General features: G+C 40.0%; 1 protein-coding gene and 1 long non-coding RNA gene across 7 annotated transcripts in view; one reads left to right on the forward strand and one right to left on the reverse strand.

Annotated features, from left to right (window-relative positions):
* The window catches only part of dlgap1b (discs, large (Drosophila) homolog-associated protein 1b), a 154,322-nt gene extending 136,507 nt beyond the window's left edge, over positions 1–17,815 (reverse strand). For 4 of the 6 annotated variants that reach the window (XR_013281034.1, XM_077509631.1, XM_077509636.1 and 1 more), the window contains exon 1: positions 7,305–7,983. The gene's annotated coding sequence lies outside the window, so the exon portion shown is untranslated. Of the gene's footprint in view, positions 1–7,304; positions 7,985–17,797 lie in introns of those variants that run through there. The other 2 variants (XM_077509633.1, XM_077509637.1) reach the window with 2 other exon arrangements.
* Positions 7,230–9,814, forward strand: LOC144009767 (uncharacterized). The gene is made up of 4 exons (XR_013281040.1): positions 7,230–7,635; positions 8,340–8,583; positions 8,684–8,867; positions 8,968–9,814. It is a non-coding gene; the product is annotated as an uncharacterized LOC144009767 (long non-coding RNA).
* Positions 17,816–18,647: the final 832 nt, after the last annotated feature.

Here is an 18,647-nt window from a genome sequence, read left to right on the forward strand (position 1 = left end):
CCACAAAGTATTAGGTTAACAATAGAATTTAAATGGGCTGAAATTAGGTATCATAGTGTCTATGGTGGGAGATAATTGCATCTCCTTGTAGTCCCTTAATGAAAACAAAGAAAGAACACTTTGTCAGTTAAAAATCCTCATGGGCTAGCTAGCAGTCATTAGCTTCATTCCTCTCGCATTAAAACAACAAATAGCACACTCAACTTCATGAAACAGACCAATAAACATAAAAAGAAAGGAAAAAATCCATCAATTTCTATGAGCATTATTGATATTGTCATCTGAGCTGTGCCTCACGTCCTCTGCCAGGCTAATTCACTTATTGATCATTCTGTTAGGCAGCGGCGAAAAGTGCTGAGTGGGCACACACTCGGGAGGCCATTAGCTCAAGTGAACGCCGTGTGCGGGCGTTCGCCGGAGATAACTTTGTACATAATGTCATCGCAGGGCATAAAAATAAAATCAAGTCCCGCGGATGCGATTGCGCTCGTTGAGTGACGCGGTTCGCCGGCAAGGTGAAAGTCATCAAATGTTCCTTTTTCATTACATTAAAACATGTCAGCCTCATTTTAATGGCTTCTCGGTTTTTGGCAGCGCTCCAAGAAGCCACGTTGGACATAACATTAGGTACATGCAAATGGAAAAATGGCCGCCACCTGAGCAAAGCAACATTTTTTTTTTCAACATTTTGCATGATTTCCTACTAAACAGATTCACTGCAATGAGTTGAAGTCATTCAGGATACAAGTCTATGTATAATTTATCCTGTTCCAACATCTGCTCGGAGCTGAATCCAAATGAAGTCATTAATGAAAAGACGTGCAAGTTGATATCAATAAATGGATGTTCCGGGCTACGTTTGCCAGCTTTCAAGCCTTTCACACATACTCCCGCTGTGTACGCTCACTGCTGGGAGTCACTTCCCACTGTCAGCTTTCATAATAATGACAGGAGGTCGCGTGAAGCATCTTGCCTCGACAGCCTGTTTGAACGTCGAGAAGGAATTCCCAGAGATGTCTTCACTATGCGGCGAATTCTAATCATCGCGGGAGAGGGGAACACGTCTTCAAATGTGATCATGTCAGTGAGATAAACCTGTCAAAAAAATTTGTCGACAAGTGTTTGCTTACAGGGAAAATTGGCTGTGGGTTGCTCGAATGCAAGCTACCATGCCTCCATTAGGCCCAAAGCAAAATTTGAGCTTGGGGCCCTTGATTTCTGCCACAATTATTGATTATTGATAATAATATTATAGGTAGGCACCATCTCCCCCCGCGACCCTTGTGAGGAATAAGCGGTCAAGAAAATGGATGGATGGATGGATGGATATTATAGCTATTTAGCTATGTAGCTAGATAACTAGATCTCTATGTAGTTAGATAGCTCTGTAGCTAGATCGCTACGTAGCTAGATAGATAACTAGATCACTGCATATCTAGATAGCTACATAGCTGCGTAGATAGCTATGTAGCTAGATAGCTATGTAGCTAGCTAAACATATACCCAGAGTTAGTCAGATAGCGACAGAGTTAGATAGAGAATAGAGTTAGTCAGATAGAGATAGATTTAGTCAGATAGAGTAGAGAGTTAGTCAGATAGAGTTAGTCAGATAAAGTTAGTCAGATAGAGATCGTCAGATAGAGATAGAGTTAGTTAGAGATAGAGGTAGTCATATAGAGATAGTCAGAGATAGAGATAGAGTTAGTCAGATATAGAGATAGAGTTAGTCTGATAGATATAGAGATGTCAGAGTTAGTCAGAGAGAGATGCCAGAGTTAGTCAGATAGATAGATAGATAGATAGATAGATAGATAGATAGATAGATAGATAGATAGATAGATAGATAGATAGATAGATAGATAGATAGATAGATAGATAGATAGATAGATAGATAGATAGATAGATAGATAGATAGATAGATAGAATGATTCACAAGGTGAAAACAATTGGCCCCTCGCTGACACCATTTGCCTAATGAGCAGTTCCATCTCACTTAGGGCTGCTAATGGTCCGACATAATTGCTCCGCTAGTAATGTCAGGGCGCTCCATGTCCGGGCCAATAAATTCCACTTAGATCCGGGGTGCCCTACCCCATCTGAAATACTTTCAAACATCTCTCCATGTAGCATAAAAAGCGCTGGCCTGTGTCCTTGGACCATGTTGGACAGTACAAAATTAGCTGTTAATTTGAAAGCAACGAAGAATTGTTGCCAGTTTCTGTGAATAAAATGATGGGTGAAAGTGAAACTTTCTTTTTCACATTCTGTGTGTGTTGTACAAAGAGGGAAATGTGGCTTTTCTTCATAGCCTCAGTTGGACAAATAGGTTAAGGCTACTACAAAAATCTAATTAAAAACAAAAGGTGGAAGGATATGACAATAAGATATGTTGAAAAAACAAACCTATTACAATATGAGAAAATGTTGAACAATATGGGGAAAGAAAGTGGAAAATGTTGAAATATATCCACTCAATTTTTATTTTTATTTATCCGAGCCACTGAAGGGGTAAAAAACTGTATGACGGGTAAAAAAAAAAAGTGGAAAAAGATAAACATATGGAAACAAATGTCAAACGATATTTACTATAAACTGAACGTTTAGTCCCACGTGTGGCCGATTTCTCCACTTTTATCAACACTAGTTCACACTTTTGACAACAAGGCTAATACTATGACAAACAATGTGACAAATAAATATATAAATAAAACCAGTAAAATTATGAAAAGATGTGAAAGATGATAAAATGTTGAAAGATAATCAGATCCAATTTAACATTTAATCCGACATGGGAGAACATTTTGTCCTAAACTTTTCGCCAAACTAGTTAGCGCTCAAGCTAATGCAACAAATGTAACAATAATTATGACCTGTTAAACAGTGAAAAATTATTAAAAATAGATACAAATGTTGAAAGACACTTAATTGGCTCAAAATGAACATGTAGAATGACATGTGGCCTTTGGCTCCACTTTTATCCAAGCTAGTTAGCGCTTTGGACAACTAGGCTAATGTTATGACAAAAACAAGCCAATAAAAAAGTCAACATTCTCTTTAGGGATATTGGGCTTGTGGGGCCATTTTCTCCACTGTTATCCAAACAAGTTGGCTAGCGATGCTAATGCTACAACAAACGGTGCGAACGCCAATCCAATTAAAAGCACAACTGTTGGTAATTCATGCTAATGTTCAGTGCATGTAAACAGCCAGCTGTCTGCTTCCACATCGGCCATTATAATCAAATATTTTTGGTGTGTCCTTGTTTGACTGGTGCGCTTTTTTTTACGTATTGTATACTTTTTTTTTTAAATGACAATCCGCCATAGCTTTGCCAATTTCTGCTCAGCACGTGACTTAGGGAGCAGGGATTCGCTAGTCTTCATTAAGCCGTTGCAATCCATTTCTGCCTCATCTGCAGACTATCGGAAAGGCTTTTTTGTTCAAAACCGGGAACACGATAAAGGAAATGGAGAGGGAAACAATGAATATTTGTGACAGCAGATTGGATGCTGAAAAATTCACCGTCAATTTCACAAGTCACCGCCCAGAAACAAGATGAAAACCTCGTCGAGGCATCCAATTTTTTGCATGTGTAGACACTCGCTCACTCTCGCTCACACACACGGGTGCCAAATATTCACATTTGTCAAACATCTGTGACAAAAGATGCAATTTGCACAAATATGCTGCTAATGAGGCTCTCTAATGCACATTATAGCTTCTCGTGATGTTTGTTTTGCTCGTAGTTAGAAACAATAACGACGACGCGGTGTCCCTACTTAATAACTGCTTATTGTCATACCTTATTGTATCCCATTACGCTTTTCTTTGTTTAGCTTTTCCTAAAAGTCCATGTAAAAATCATAAAGAAATGATCATTTAGCGATAATGACAATAACTCATCATTTCACGCTGTGAAATTATAATAATAATACAAATATGGTTAAAGTGCAGCACTGTTAGCATATGTAACATGAACCTAGCATTAGCCATTCAATCGCCCGGAGTCTCCACACCTTTCTCTCTTAGTGTCGACATGTTTCACCAGAGATGTTGCCAAAAGTGGGGAGGAGACTAAGATTGATGCTGACGTTGCCAAATATGCAAAACGGACTGATCTTGAGCCAGCTCATTTGCATAATAAACCCACCGGCCACATGCAGGTGCACTCAGGTCCAACACGATTTCTTCTAAAACGTTCTCATGGGAAATACTGTCAAATAAAATCAAAAACAAATTAAAACTACTCAACTTTTGAGGACACCTAATGGACAGGTAAGGAGACGGCGTTTGTTTGTCCGTTGAATGTAGTGTGATTGATTGAACTGCAAATTTGATTTCACATCTCTCTTTTGGCAGAGCATTTCAGCTTTCCACTAATCAGACGCGTTTGTTCAGACGGCCGGAAATCACCGCAGAGATCTTCGCCTTCCCCGCTGGATGAATTCCTGCGATGCCTCTCTTTGAATGAAAGAGCGTCGGTGTAGGTGTGTGTGAGATCTTTTTAATATGCGCCGCAAAAATAAGAAAAAAAAAAAGGAGGCAAGCATGGTGAATAGATGTCCCCTAAAATAGACGGTAGGTCGGCGGCGAATGAATCAAAGGCGGGCGAGCTTGAGATCATCACAGCAAGGCACTCTGCGTGGAGATGAAAAGTAGAGCATTTGTGCACCTGTTGCCTCACGTGGGGCATGCTGGGAAATGTCAAAAGCGAGCGTGGAAGTCCAGAGGAGAAAATTTGGTCCAGGGAGCCCCTCATAACCCAAAATTTCAAGAAAAATGTCATAGCATTAATTATAACAAATATTAGGAGTTTTTTTTTTTTTTTTTTGTTAAAGTAAAATCACAAAAATATTATGATTACGTCAGTTTAAGTTTAACCAGGGAAGAAAGTCGAATTTTAACAGGCAAATTACAAAGCAAAATAAATAAATTCAACGGGCAGCGAAATGTTTTTTTGGGAGGACAATTATCTTGAGGAGAAAATGTCAGCCCTCCCACTTGAACTTTCCACTTGCTTTTCAGCAAGCACAAATGTCAAATCCATGACGCCGATTAGTTTTGGATGAGTAAATATCGACAGATTAATTTGCCGTTCTCATTTCAGAAGACTTCATTTCCTCTTCCTGTGTGCGGCAGACAACAAAGACATAACTGTGCCCACTGCCTAATGGCAAACTTTCCAAAATGGAGGGCCCAAAATAGAGCCACAATTTATATATATATATGTATATATATATATATATATATATATATATATATATATATATATATATATATATATATATATATATATATATATATAGACAGCTCATATCTAAAAAAAAATAAAATAAAAGCACTACATTATTTACCATTTTTATTTTAAAATATGCTAAGACTAATAATGCTAAGACCAAATAGAAACTAGAATATTTAAAACAGCTAAGTAGCCTACACCAAAAATTGCTCCTCCCCACCTTAGCACACTAGTTGAGCTTCAAATACGATTTTGTCAGCATTTCACTTTCTATAAGAATTTGTGTTCATTTAATCATTTATGCATTAAACTTGACACAATGAAGCATGAGTAGTGTGGTTATTGATGCAACTGTGTTGAACTGATGGTATAAAAAGAACATTTTCAGGGTCTCTTGTTTTTGTTGATCTCAAAGATGAGACAGACCACATGGATATGCTGACACTCTCAACTGATAGCTCGCCTCAAAAGCCAGACCGGCAAGTCCTCCGTCGACAACAACAGACTGTCAGTGAAAGTAATCGAAGACTGACTTGTCTGCTTTTTTTTTCGTTCTGGTTTGAACTTGTGAATAAATCGGATTGTATAGATTGTCTGATAGGGATCACAAGAAGCATCTCATCATTAATACATGTCGAAGCTTCTCCTTCTCAAAGACAGTTTGAAATGTTTCTGAGCTGGAGGAAGGCGAGCTTGGGTGATGGACATGAATTTTGAACTTCTACGTTATAGTCCGTTCTGGTTTTTGTAGGTGGCTCTTAAAGGGAAAAATAAAATGCTAAGTTTGGTAAGTTTGTGTCAGATGTTTAATCGGTAAGGGAATAAAACACTAGGAAGCACCGATCTTAATTATAATACTTAACCTTTTAATAACTGGCAATGTTGTCAAGAAGAAACAATATTAGAGAGGATTTAGGATGGTGCCCTGCGGTACACCAGCCAAATTTAATATACATGAATGCATAAGTAGTTCCCCACACATGATTTCTAATTGCATTTTAATTCGTTTCCTAGATATAATTAGTTTGTTTTTGTGATCTGAAATACACAGGTCACACTATAGAAACGGGCCAAAAATAATCAAAATTGGGTGAAAAAGGGACTAACCCAACTGTTTTGGTTTATTCAATTAAGGCAAATAAATAATAAATAAAAAGTTCCTTTGTGGGTTCTTAATTTAAAGTGACATAATCTTTTTGGTTAAATAGCTCAAAAAGTTGGTTTGAATATTTGACACAATTCAATTGGGTTATTCATCCATCCATCCATCCATTTTCTTGACCGCTTATTCCTCACAAGGGTCGCGGGGGGTGCTGGCGCCTATCTCAGCTGGCTCTGGGCAGTAGGCAGGGGACACCCTGGACTGGTTGCCAGCCAATCGCAGGGCACACAGAGACGAACAACCATCCACACACACAAGCACACCTAGAGACAATTCGGAGCGCCCAATTAACCTGCCATGCATGTCTTTGGAATGTGGGAGGAGCCCAGAGTACCCGGAGAAGACCCACGCGGGCACGGGGAGAACATGCAAACTCTACCCAGGAAGGCCCGAGCCTGGACTCGAACCGGAGTCCTCAGAACTGGGAGGCGGACGTGCTAACCACTCGTCCACCGTGCCGCTTGGGTTATTCAATTAACCCCAAAAGTAGGGTGAAATAAATAACCCACAAACAACCTTAAAAAAAAAAAAAAATGGGTCGCTTTGTGGGTTATTAATTTAATTTGATCCAACTTTTTGGGTTAAATATCTCAACAAGTTGGGTCGGCTCATGTCTGACCCAATTCATTTGGGTTATGTAATTAATTAAGTTGGGTCAAATTAAGAACCCACAAAGCAACCTTAACAAACTGTTGATTTGTGGGTTACTCATTTAACTTGACCCAACTTTTTCTTAAAGGTACACTCAGTATTATACAGTGGCATCTAGTGGTGAAACAATAAATCATTCGGGGAAAAAAAACAATTGTTTGTGTTAGTAGTATGTAAAAAGATATGTTGTATCGCATAAACGTACTTTTTTTTAAATATAACGGTTAGTCTAGAAATCGCAAATTATCTTACATGTCCGAGCCGCGGCTTCTAGTGTCCGCCATGTTTCGCCGCCATCTTTCTGCTACGGGTGCCGTCAAACACAAATTTCAGCGCTCCATTTCTTAACGCGTTTTTGGAACGCACTTCCGGTTTGTATGGCGACCGCATTTCCACGAAGAAGAAGAGTTTCCGGTCCCCGAAGAGAGCATTATCAAGCATCACACTTACTTTGGGAATTTATTTTATTTCAGCGCGACAAAACAAGAGTTTATATTGTAGCCGCATTTGCCAGATGGAGAGAAATGAGGAACAGACTAGGTTTGGGACGTGCCGGTGCCTTCGACTGCTTTCTACTTGACCGGTAAGTAAGAGTACATTTGTGTTTACGTTTTGAGAGCGAGAGAAAAAGTATACACTGTACTAATTAATACGATGTTCGTACCTTTGTTTTACGATCACTGTAGCTGTTGATTAGCAACTCCGCACCACTCGAACGATTTCGTTATGTAGCTACTTGCTTTGAAAAAAAAAAAAAGATTCCCGCTGGCACGTTATATTTAGAGTAAATGCGCAAGTTATTGTGTAATGTAATGTAACTGTGATTTCGGAGGTATATTTGCCCATAACTTCAATGGAGAATCTAAAGCATACTGTATTAGTGGAGGAGTTGAAAATTATTTTCGTTGTGGTTGGTGAAAATAGTGTTCTCGAAATTAATTTTCGGCAGGGAATAACTTTCTGGACTTAAATGCTGGCTGTACCGTAAGCATTGCTAGAGTCTGAGCTCTTTCACTCAAGTGTGTACTGGTCCATTGTGTAATTGGGTGCACAAGAATTTACAGGCTGCCACGTTTTCCACGGAAATTCGACAAGCAAGCAGCCTTTGCATATTCTATGCAGTATGCAGTCAAGTTACTTTTATCTAGCTAATACAATGTTTTGGGCCCAAAAACTAAAGATCTTACCTCTATTTTGGGGGCTTTGTTGGAAAGTTGGTGACATATAGTAGTATCATCAATTATTCTATTTTATTTTATAATTGTGTTTTTGTTTGTGTCACACTAGATCAACAGCCAAACTTGAGGGGTTCCAGAACCATATTCTGATGTATACAAGCATTCATGCACCGTTTAAATACATCACCGACCTGCAAGAAAAAAAAATATCAAGGGGAGAGTCAGCAGCCAAATTGGAATGCCCCGAATGAGGACACTTGAATGGAGGACCCCAGAAGGCTTCGGTGTTGTACCACCAGTATCTCCACCTACCATATCTGAGCTGCAACAAACTGAAGTCAGCCGACGTCTTGGTATGTCATTTACATATGGACGGCATTGCACACTACATGAACTTTTTGTGTGAAGCAATACGGAATGGTCACATGTACAAGCACCACTTGTTTTACACAGGACCTGCTGACCAGGTGTCTGAAGCCATGGAGTGACTCCTCCCTCACTTTCCTCAGCAGCCAAATTGGAATGCCCCGAATGAGGACACTTGAATGGAGGACCCCAGAAGGCTTCGGTGTTGTACCACCAGTATCTCTACCTACCATATCTGAGCTGCAACAAACTGAAGTCAGCCGACGTCTTGGTATGTCATTTACATATGGACGGCATTGCACACTACATTAACTTTTTGTGTGAAGCAATACGGAATGGTCACATGTACAAGCACCACTTGTTTTACACAGGACCTGCTGACCAGGTGTCTGAAGCCATGGAGTGACTCTTCCCTCACTTTCCTCAGCAAGCCTTTGAAGAATATGATATCATCGTTGGTGGGAACATGCCCTCACTCCATCACATGTACTTGTGCAGTCAAGGAGCATGTCAAACTTAATAAAACCAGCAAACATTGAAGTGACTTCATTTTTACTGCAGTCTGTTCACACAATCAATGGACAAGCCTTCCTTGATTTTGCCCCAATAACATCATAGAGTAGGCGAAAAGTAGTGTTACAGATCATACTATGTGTTCGGGAGAGTTTGAGGAATGTTGCAATGTTAATGGGGGACAATGTCAGCACACACACACACACAAAAAAAAAATAACCATCATGGTATTGAGTTAATCAGATATTTTAGCTGTGTACAACACATACCTGCTCTGTAACACTACCTTTGGCCCAAACCTGTATGTCTATTTTCCATATTTTGAAATGCACAGCGTATTGGTAAATTTCTGGATCAACTGCAATTCATGTCGCTCATTATATTATAACAGCATTTTTTTTTTTTTAGTTAATATGTTCATTTCATGTAGACTTTTATTTTACTTTATTTTATTTATTCATTTTCATGTACTGTACCTTACATTCATTGGCCAATGAAGAATTGCTTGTCATTGCAAGCATTTATAATAATTCTCCAGGCTTTTGATGTTTTACATTTCTAGTCATGTAAAATAGTGTTAGGTTAGGTGTCGAATGAACACTGCATGTTGACGCCAAAGGAAATAGTATTTTTTAGTTATTCAAAATGTACAAATTAACACACAACAACAATATACAAGTTATACAAACTACAACAAGTGTCAGACATGGACTAATTATATGCCAGGTAAAAAAACCTTTGTATTGTCCTCGAGGATCTGGGAAAGTGTCACTTATTTGCCACAAGTCACCAAGGTGCTGCAGTCTGGGATCCAGGTACAGGAAATCATGGTGGTGCTGATGTGTCAGCAATGTGTCAAAAAGTATTTCTTGGTGTCAGTCTATCAGCTGGACTTGGATATCTTCATGTTCCTCCATGGTCATTTCCTGTACGAGTCTCTGCAAGAAGGTAACAATTGTATGTCAGATGAGGTACCAAACAATGAACTGAAAGTCACTGAGCCAATGAAGTACATTATTATATGAGCAAGACTATTTGTGAAAGCCATGTAAATTCCTGCACATCGAAGTACAAGGAAGCTGTTGTATCTTCAATCAAAACTAATTAAGTTGCTTAGTGATATTTATTAGGTAAAATTGTTCAACATGGTGACAAATCGATATCTGAGTAAAGGGTTTCAAATGTTTTTGTAAGCAGCACTTTTCTGAGTGGTTAGTAGCAACAAGACACGGGGGGGTTTACGAGTCTGAGTTGCATCTGTGTAGTTCAGTTAACACCATTATTTTTACTATACTATACTAAACATATCAGCAAACGATGTAATCTAAATACCACATATTCCAAGCAAAGGTATGTTTTGAGCCATTCACATGCATGCTCGAATGGAATTATTTTTCCATGATGACATAATTGTACGTTACGAGGCACCGCGTTCTCTTCCTCGTCGTCTCTCTCGCCCCCTTTGAGATGGTCCACATGTCTATAAAACGTATAACATAACTGTGTGTTCTCTGTTGCATAGTTTAGTTGCACTAACAAATATGAACATAGATAGCCATTATCATTAGCTGACGTACAGTATTTCCTAACAATGCCGACAAAAATATTAATTCTGAAATTAAATGACTAAATCACAAATATTAGGGGTCTGTACAGTATGTCTAACAAATGCAATTCACTTACGTCATCACTCGAGGGATACCAGAAGTTGTTTGCGTTCTGTTCCGGTGAAATTGGTGGTAGGCTGTTGAAGTAGGGTCTCTCTGAGACGCCGTAGTTCGTGTGCTTAAAATCATTGCATTATCTTGTTTGACCGATAGATGGCGGTAGTGAGCTACACACTGGGGCTTTAAATGAATAACCCATTTATAATAACCATTTTTGGGGGTTGCTTGGTCACTTATTCATGTGACCTAACTTTTTGGGTTAAATAACTCAAAAAGTTATTCTTGACCCTAGTTGGGTTATTTTTAACCTAACTTTTTCCAGTGCATCCTCAAACAAAAACAAACATGTTTGGCAAGTTTATGAGTCAGATGTGCGATTAATCGAGGGGTAACCTGATCAATATACCATTTCTGACTTTTGTCTGTGAATAAAGCATCCAACGCCTTCCCGAACGGAGCACCTAAATGGATTAGCGCTCTCATTATGGTTATTAGTTCCGCCTGCACCATTTCTCAAGACACATCCGCTCCCCAGGTGGACTAAATCATCCATTCTGTTCAATATTTTAGTTATTAGAGGAAAGAAAATTTGAATGCAGGTTAACGTTTAGACCTTGTCCTTGTATTACATCGCATTGTATCTTTTTTTTTTTTATTCAAGCAAATGTGGAGCAGCTTCGCCAAAGATTTCTCCAATTGACCTTGTTGGCTTTCATGAATAAAAATAATAATAATAATAATAATAATAAAATCTGAGATTTTTTTTCATGTTACTGGGTGATCTTTTCCCCCAATCAAGACTGTTGACGTCAGCAGCCACACTTCATACTAACAGCAAGCTTTTTGATATGTATATTACTGTCAATTATCATCCCGCTTTCACTCTCCCATTATCCGCAATTAGACCACAAGAGAACTTTTGTCATAATTGCCCGCCTCGCTGGATAGATGAATTTGCATTTTCGCTCGTGGTCCCCCCTGCAAAGCGGAAAATCTATTAGGCCGATGAGAGACAATTGGCTTTAAAAGGATGCCGTTGATGACCGAGTGCTTGCGTGTGTAGGTGTAAATGTGGGTAGAATTTGTGCTGAAGTGACAACATAACAAGCGTGGCTAGCATATGGCTAGGGAGGGTAAAAGTACTCTCAATCTGTACGAAGTAAGAAATAAGAATTTTTTTTTTTAATTGATAATTAAATGGCAGAAGAAGCCTGTGATAGTCTCTAATTGCAAATAAATGCCACAAGATGGTAGCACTGTACTAGTGTTTAAATAAAACACCTCAACTCACTTCAACAGATGCTACCAGGTGGCAACACAGCAATACTGTTATTATTGCCTTGAGCACAAAATAAAATACAACTAAAAAAAATAATAATGTGACATGTATGTTGTTTAAAAGCTAGCTAGCGTTAGCTTGACTGCTACGTCAATATACATTTGTAACAAAAAAAAAAGCTAAATTAGCTAACGATAAGAACTGAAAAATATGTGCTTCAAATTAGACAAATAATTTGTCACCACAATGCCACCAGGTGGCGGTAAGGTAATACTGTTATTATTGCCTTGAGCACAAAATAAAACAACATTTTAAAAAAAAAGTAATAATGTTACATGTTGTATGTTGTTTAAAAACTAGCTAGCGTTAGCTTGACTGCTACGTCAACATACATTTGCTCATTTTGTACCCTGTCTAACAAAAAAATGCTAAATTAGCTAATGATAAGAACTGAAAAATACATGTTTCAAATTAGACAAATAATTTATCATCACAATGCCACCAGGTGGCAGTACAGTAATGCTGTTATTATTGCCTTGAGTACTAAAATAAAATAAATAAAAAAATACAAAAAATAATAATGTTAGATGTATGTTGTGTATGACCCTGTGTGTGTGTATGAAAATGGGGCTGTCGTGGTTGACACGCCTCTACAGCATCGCGTGGACATCGGGGACAGTGCCTCTGGATTGGCAGACCGGGGTGGTGGTCCCCCTTTTTAAGAAGGGGGACCGGAGGGTGTGTTCCAACTATAGAGGGATCACACTCCTCAGCCTCCCTGGTAAGGTCTATTCAGGGGTGCTGGAGAGGAGGGTCAGTCGGGAAGTCGAATCTCGGATTCAGGAGGAGCAGTGTGGTTTTCGTCCTGGCCGTGGAACAGTGGACCAGCTCTACACCCTCAGCAGGATCCTCGAGGGTGCGTGGGAGTTCGCCCAACCAGTCCACATGTGTTTTGTGGATTTGGAGAAGGCGTTCGACCGTGTCCCTCGGGGAATCCTGTGGGGGGTGCTTCGGGAGTACGAGGTACCGGGCCCCCTGATACGGGCTGTTCGGTCCCTGTACGACCGTTGCCAGAGTCTGGTCCGCATTGCCGGCAGTAAGTCGGATTCGTTTCCAGTGAGGGTTGGACTCCGCCAAGGTTGCCCTTTGTCACCGATTCTGTTCCTAATTTTTATGGACAGAATTTCTAGGCGCAGCCAAGGCGTTGAGGGGTTCCGGTTTGGTGACCTCAGCATTGCATCTATGCTTTTTGCAGATGATGTGGTGCTGTTGGCTTCATCAGGCCGGGATCTCCAACTCTCACTGGAGCAGTTCGCAGCCGAGTGCGAAGCGGTTGGGATGAAGATCAGCACCTCCAAATCCGAGACCATGGTCCTCAGTCGGAAAAGGGTGGCGTTTCCTCTCCGGGTCGGGGATGAGGTCCTGCCCCAAGTAGAGGAGTTCAAGTATCTTGGGGTCTTGTTCACGAGTGAGGGTAGGATGGAGCGAGAGATCGACAGGCGGATCGGTGCAGCGTCTGCAGTGATGCGGACTCTGTATCGGTCCGTCGTGGTGAAGAAGGAGCTGAGCCAAAAGGCAAAGCTCTCAATTTACCGGTCGATCTACGTTCCAACCCTCACCTATGGTCACGAGCTGTGGGTCGTGACCGAAAGAACGAGATCCCGGATACAAGCGGCCGAAATGAGTTTCCTCCGCAGGGTGTCCGGGCTCTCCCTTAGAGATAGGGTGAGAAGCTCGGCCATCCGGGAGGGACTCAGAGTAGAGCCGCTGCTCCTCCGCGTTGAGAGGAGCCAGATGAGGTGGCTCGGGCATCTGGTTCGGATGCCTCCTGGACGCCTCCCTGGGGAGGTGTTCCGGGCATGTCCCACCGGCGGGAGGCCCCGGGGACGACCCAGGACACGCTGGAGAGACTATGTCTCTCGGCTGGCCTGGGAACGCCTTGGGATTCCGCCGGAGGAGCTGGTTGAAGTGGCTGGGAAGAGGGAAGTCTGGGTTTCCCTCCTGAAGCTGCTGCCCCCGCGACCCGACCCCGGATAAGCGGAAGAAGATGGATGGATGGATGGATGGTATGTTGTGTAAACATTAGCTAGCATTAGCTTAGCTGCTACATCAACTTACATTTGCTTGTGTCGTGCCCTGACTAAAAATAAATAAATAAATAAATAAATAAATAAATAAATACATACATACATACATACATACATACATACATAAATAAATGCTAAATTAGCTAATGATAAGAACTGAAAAATATGCATTTCTAAATAGACAAAGAATTTCTGAATGCCAGTGAGTCATTGTTGTAGCCCTTAATTACTACACCTTAAATGTACACGTGTGGCCCACAACAATATAAAAAAATGCTACATTAACTGCTTTTGTTCAGTAAAATACATATTAGTAAATGCAGAAAGCAAGAGCCGAACGAGTATGCGGCGGTAGACTTTAGAGTTGTTGTTTATTATGCCGCAACCCGGCCCCCACACACTCACAATACCTCACTGGAGGAACAACACTCTGGGAAGCAGCTACGGAAACAAAAGGTGAACCCACCAGGGGGAGTACTTTGAACGGCAAAGCTTGTAGCTTGAATTTGAAATTGAATAACTTTTGTGACACCAAATCCTGAAACTTTTCTGACAGACACAAAAATAAATGTATTGTTACATTATTTCAAAACAAAGCATGTCTACCAGTGTAAATCTATTATTCTCCCATAAATGAGCAGGTGTACCTAATGAAGCATCCGGTGAATGTACACGCTGTACTGAACATGTCGGATAAGCGTCGGCGGGTAATATACACTCCAGCAGTCAGTGATTGCACACAACACTCTTCCGTGACCTTTCTGGCTTGCTATTGTCAACAACCACATGCTGTATTCTTTCCTGGTAACAATCTACTTGTAACACACATACAAAAACACTTATAATGAATATCAGTGTAAATGATACACAATGCTTAAATGGATGTCAAATTTGTATGTAAGAAACACTTAAAAATATTCCTCTTTTTGATTCCACAGACATGTGAAGCTTGTTGGACATACTAATCATTGATTTTGTACTATTAATCTATATTTCTGCATGAATTAATATTTATTTGTGCTTATTTCAAATTAGTTTTTTTTTAGACATATTTCTCATAAACATTTTTCCCATGTTGACTTATTTTTTGATTAAGTTGATCTTTTTAGTTGTATTTGTTGGCGGTTATTTTATTTGCTGTAATGTGCGTGTGCCATCTGCTGGTGGCTTGTATGAAGAGGGTCACTAGCAGCGTTGCTGCACTCCGCACTGGTGTCACATGACCTGCAAACTACCCAAACAAGCTACTTGATAACAACCAGTCACCATAAAATGTCCTACTTCCATTTCCACTTTTTTTTTTTTTTTTTTTTTTTTAATTACTTGTTATTTGCAGCTTGATCCCGTAACTGGATTATAGCTTGATAGATAGGTAGAACAGGTAAGACAGCTGGCTAGAGAGCTTTCCCGGTAGATAGATATATAGATAGATAGACAGTAGATAGATTGATAGATAGCTGGAATGAGGTAGACAAAAGAGAGTTTCTTGTAAACCGGCCATAGGCACTTTTTTTTTTTTTTTTTTTTCTCTCAGCAAAGTGTGTCTTTGAAAACATGTTAAACATTACACCAGACGAGGCCCACATAAAGGTGACATTAGGTGATCACAATAATGTGATTATTAATTATTATTACTAGCGTAAAGTTATCTTAACAAAGTAATATTATTACAAGTAATTTATCTACTTTACTGCTTACCTGATTTTAAAAAGATTACAATTACTTTATTGGCAACATTCAGCAGCTGCATAAGGCAAATTAACCAGGATACAAACATGTTATCAGCCATAACATAAAGATGGACACAATAACATGTTACAAAAGCCATAGTTATGGAAATAAATTCTAGCACTTGCTAAGCTAACATAGAACTGAATTTAGCATCATGCTAACTTAGCAAATAACAGGGCGGTATGACACAGATTTTATGTCTTTTTTTTTTTTAAATTAAATTACCATCCATTATATAGGCCATAACAACCTAGTAAAATATAAAATATGATGAAATGACAGACTATTCGTCTTCTTCACTGTGATTGGTGGAGAAAGTAACCTGAGCAGTCAGCTGGTGAGGAGCGAGGATGCCGATTGGCTGTTTGGGAGGCGTTCCTTTTGGTTTTATGAACTCGAATAGAATAGAGCCTTTGTGTACACAGGCTACATAAACATACAGAGGTTGCTGTCATATCACCTGCGCGCTCATTCAATGCAGCTTACGCAACAGGTCAAACAACAACTTATTTGAGCTTTTGACGTGCAGTTTTTGCTCAATTTTTCCAGAGCAATACATGGTGGCATTGGAAGTCAAAAAAGGTGCCTCAAAAATTGTTTGCAACTGATTAATTAAAGAATATTTAAAAAAATATATATATATTAATGCATTAGATGCTCTGAGAAATGAGCAGCTTGACGTTTGTCACTGGTTGGAAATGTTGACGAAAACGTTCAAGAGTTTACAATACGCACGATAAGATAAACAGCTGCTGCCGATGTTAAATTTCACACAGTATGAATGGTATCACCTGTGTTATGCTGGTCACTTCCAAAATATAATAATATATATGGTGATGTCATCTGTCTATCAAATCTACATTTTTCATTTAAAACTAGCAAGCTAATACGATATATGGACGCTTTAGCCATGTCTAAAACAATTAATTTAGTAGTCAAAGAAAAATAAACACTGAGTACAACTGAGGCAGCGATGTGATAACATAAGACTCTTTGTCATAAACACTAGCTCGCTAGCTAGCTTAGCGCTTATTGTACGTAGCCAAAGGATGGATCATCTTGACACCTGAGCTAACTAAGATGTTTACACGAGTAATCCACTACGCTTCAACGCGGATTAGGATGTTTTTCTTCCCGGTTTACTCGCAGCGTCGAGGTTGAGGGGGGGGAAAAAATGACTTTGATAGATCAATTTAGCAAAGCTTCTCCGGCAGGCCTCCCTGTGTTAGCGACGTCTCAATCCCCCGCTAATCTTCGCCGAGCTCGACGCGCTGCTCATTTGAAGCGTGGCGCCTCCCTGACTTATCTTCTTCTTGATCACCCCTTGCTAGGAGCCACATGCAAAAAAAAACGTGTAGCATTTTCACGCCAATTACAATGCATCATTAGACAGCTTAGCTGATAGGGTCCTTTTGCTGTGTTTGTCGAAGATATAAATAGCATCGCAATGGTGATTGAGGAAGATGACTGCTCTTTATGTTTAATTTTATATTTTGCAGTGCAAAAACAAGCTGAGCGTCACTCAGGTCAGGCATTGGACACCCCTGACTTAAAGTCTGTCCTTTGTGACATGAGCAAATATTTGGCAGATGAATCCTTGCCTCACTTTGGAGAAAAACAACGATTAACATCAGAAAGGTCTGGTCTATATGTAACATACATTTTGATGCGGGTTTGTCTTTAAACGCGGCGTTTTCAGATGAGATTTTGGCTGAATGAGCTGCACACATAAACCCTGCGGTAATTGACATCACTTTAGAGCAAAACAGGAAATCCGCACAATAGTTTGCTTGGTTTTGAGGTCATTACAGTACATTGACACACTTCACACATACTGTAAATGCTCAAGCACTGATAAGCAATCATTCTCAAAACTGCCAAGAATGAGCGCGAGAGAAACATATTCATTGGGGGAAACACTTACGCTTTCTGTCCTGAGGCGGAAACACATATTAAGGTTGGATTTCTGCCACGGTGTTGTAGTAGTAGTCATGTGAAGCTTTTCGTTTGCTATGCACCACTTTTTTCCACCTTTTGTGAAGTCCACAGGCTTCAGTGAATTATCGGAGCGAGCACACGGACAGCTGAAATGAGAAAAAAAATGACATATGACTGATATGGAAGACTGGCAAGAAAAGTGGATAGAGGACAGAGTGTGGCTGGGAGTCAGGCCAAGTATTATTTTTTTCATTAACAGCAAGGAATAAGAGCTGAAAATAAACCTGTTTACTTGGTCTAAAGATCTGTGTATTCAAGCCACACAATACTAAGAATAGAAGGCAAACATTGTGACCTTCACTACATTTTTCACGCAGCGCAAAACTGTGACATTTATATTTCACCTCTTTCCGCCGTTTCTAAGAAAAGCCATTCTGTTTGGTCTGGAACAAATCTAAAGCGCTGGAATGAAATGACACTCTGGGCTGGTCGGGTATGCAGCGCAAAAACATCCAGAATCCCATTCGGGGAGCGCAACACAAGGAATAAAAGAGCGGATTTATCTCGAAAATGGAGTGATGACACGGTTTAAAACTCCAACTACAAAAGTTGGAGGAATGAAACAAGCTCCCTGGCTTGTGCAGGCACGGTCCTTTGACAGCAGACGCGGCGCTATCGTCGAATGCTAATAGGCGCTAGGCTAAATATAGTTACACTTGCAAACTTACAGAATCATTTTCACTTTGGAATGAGAGTTCTAGCAAATCTTAGAGTTTATTAAGCCGCTGACAACAAATGTTTGACAGACATATTGCAAAGAAAAACAGTTCAGCATT

The sequence above is a fragment of the Festucalex cinctus genome, chromosome 20 (genome assembly GCF_051991245.1).
Source record: "Festucalex cinctus isolate MCC-2025b chromosome 20, RoL_Fcin_1.0, whole genome shotgun sequence".
Lineage (NCBI taxonomy): Eukaryota > Metazoa > Chordata > Actinopteri > Syngnathiformes > Syngnathidae > Festucalex > Festucalex cinctus.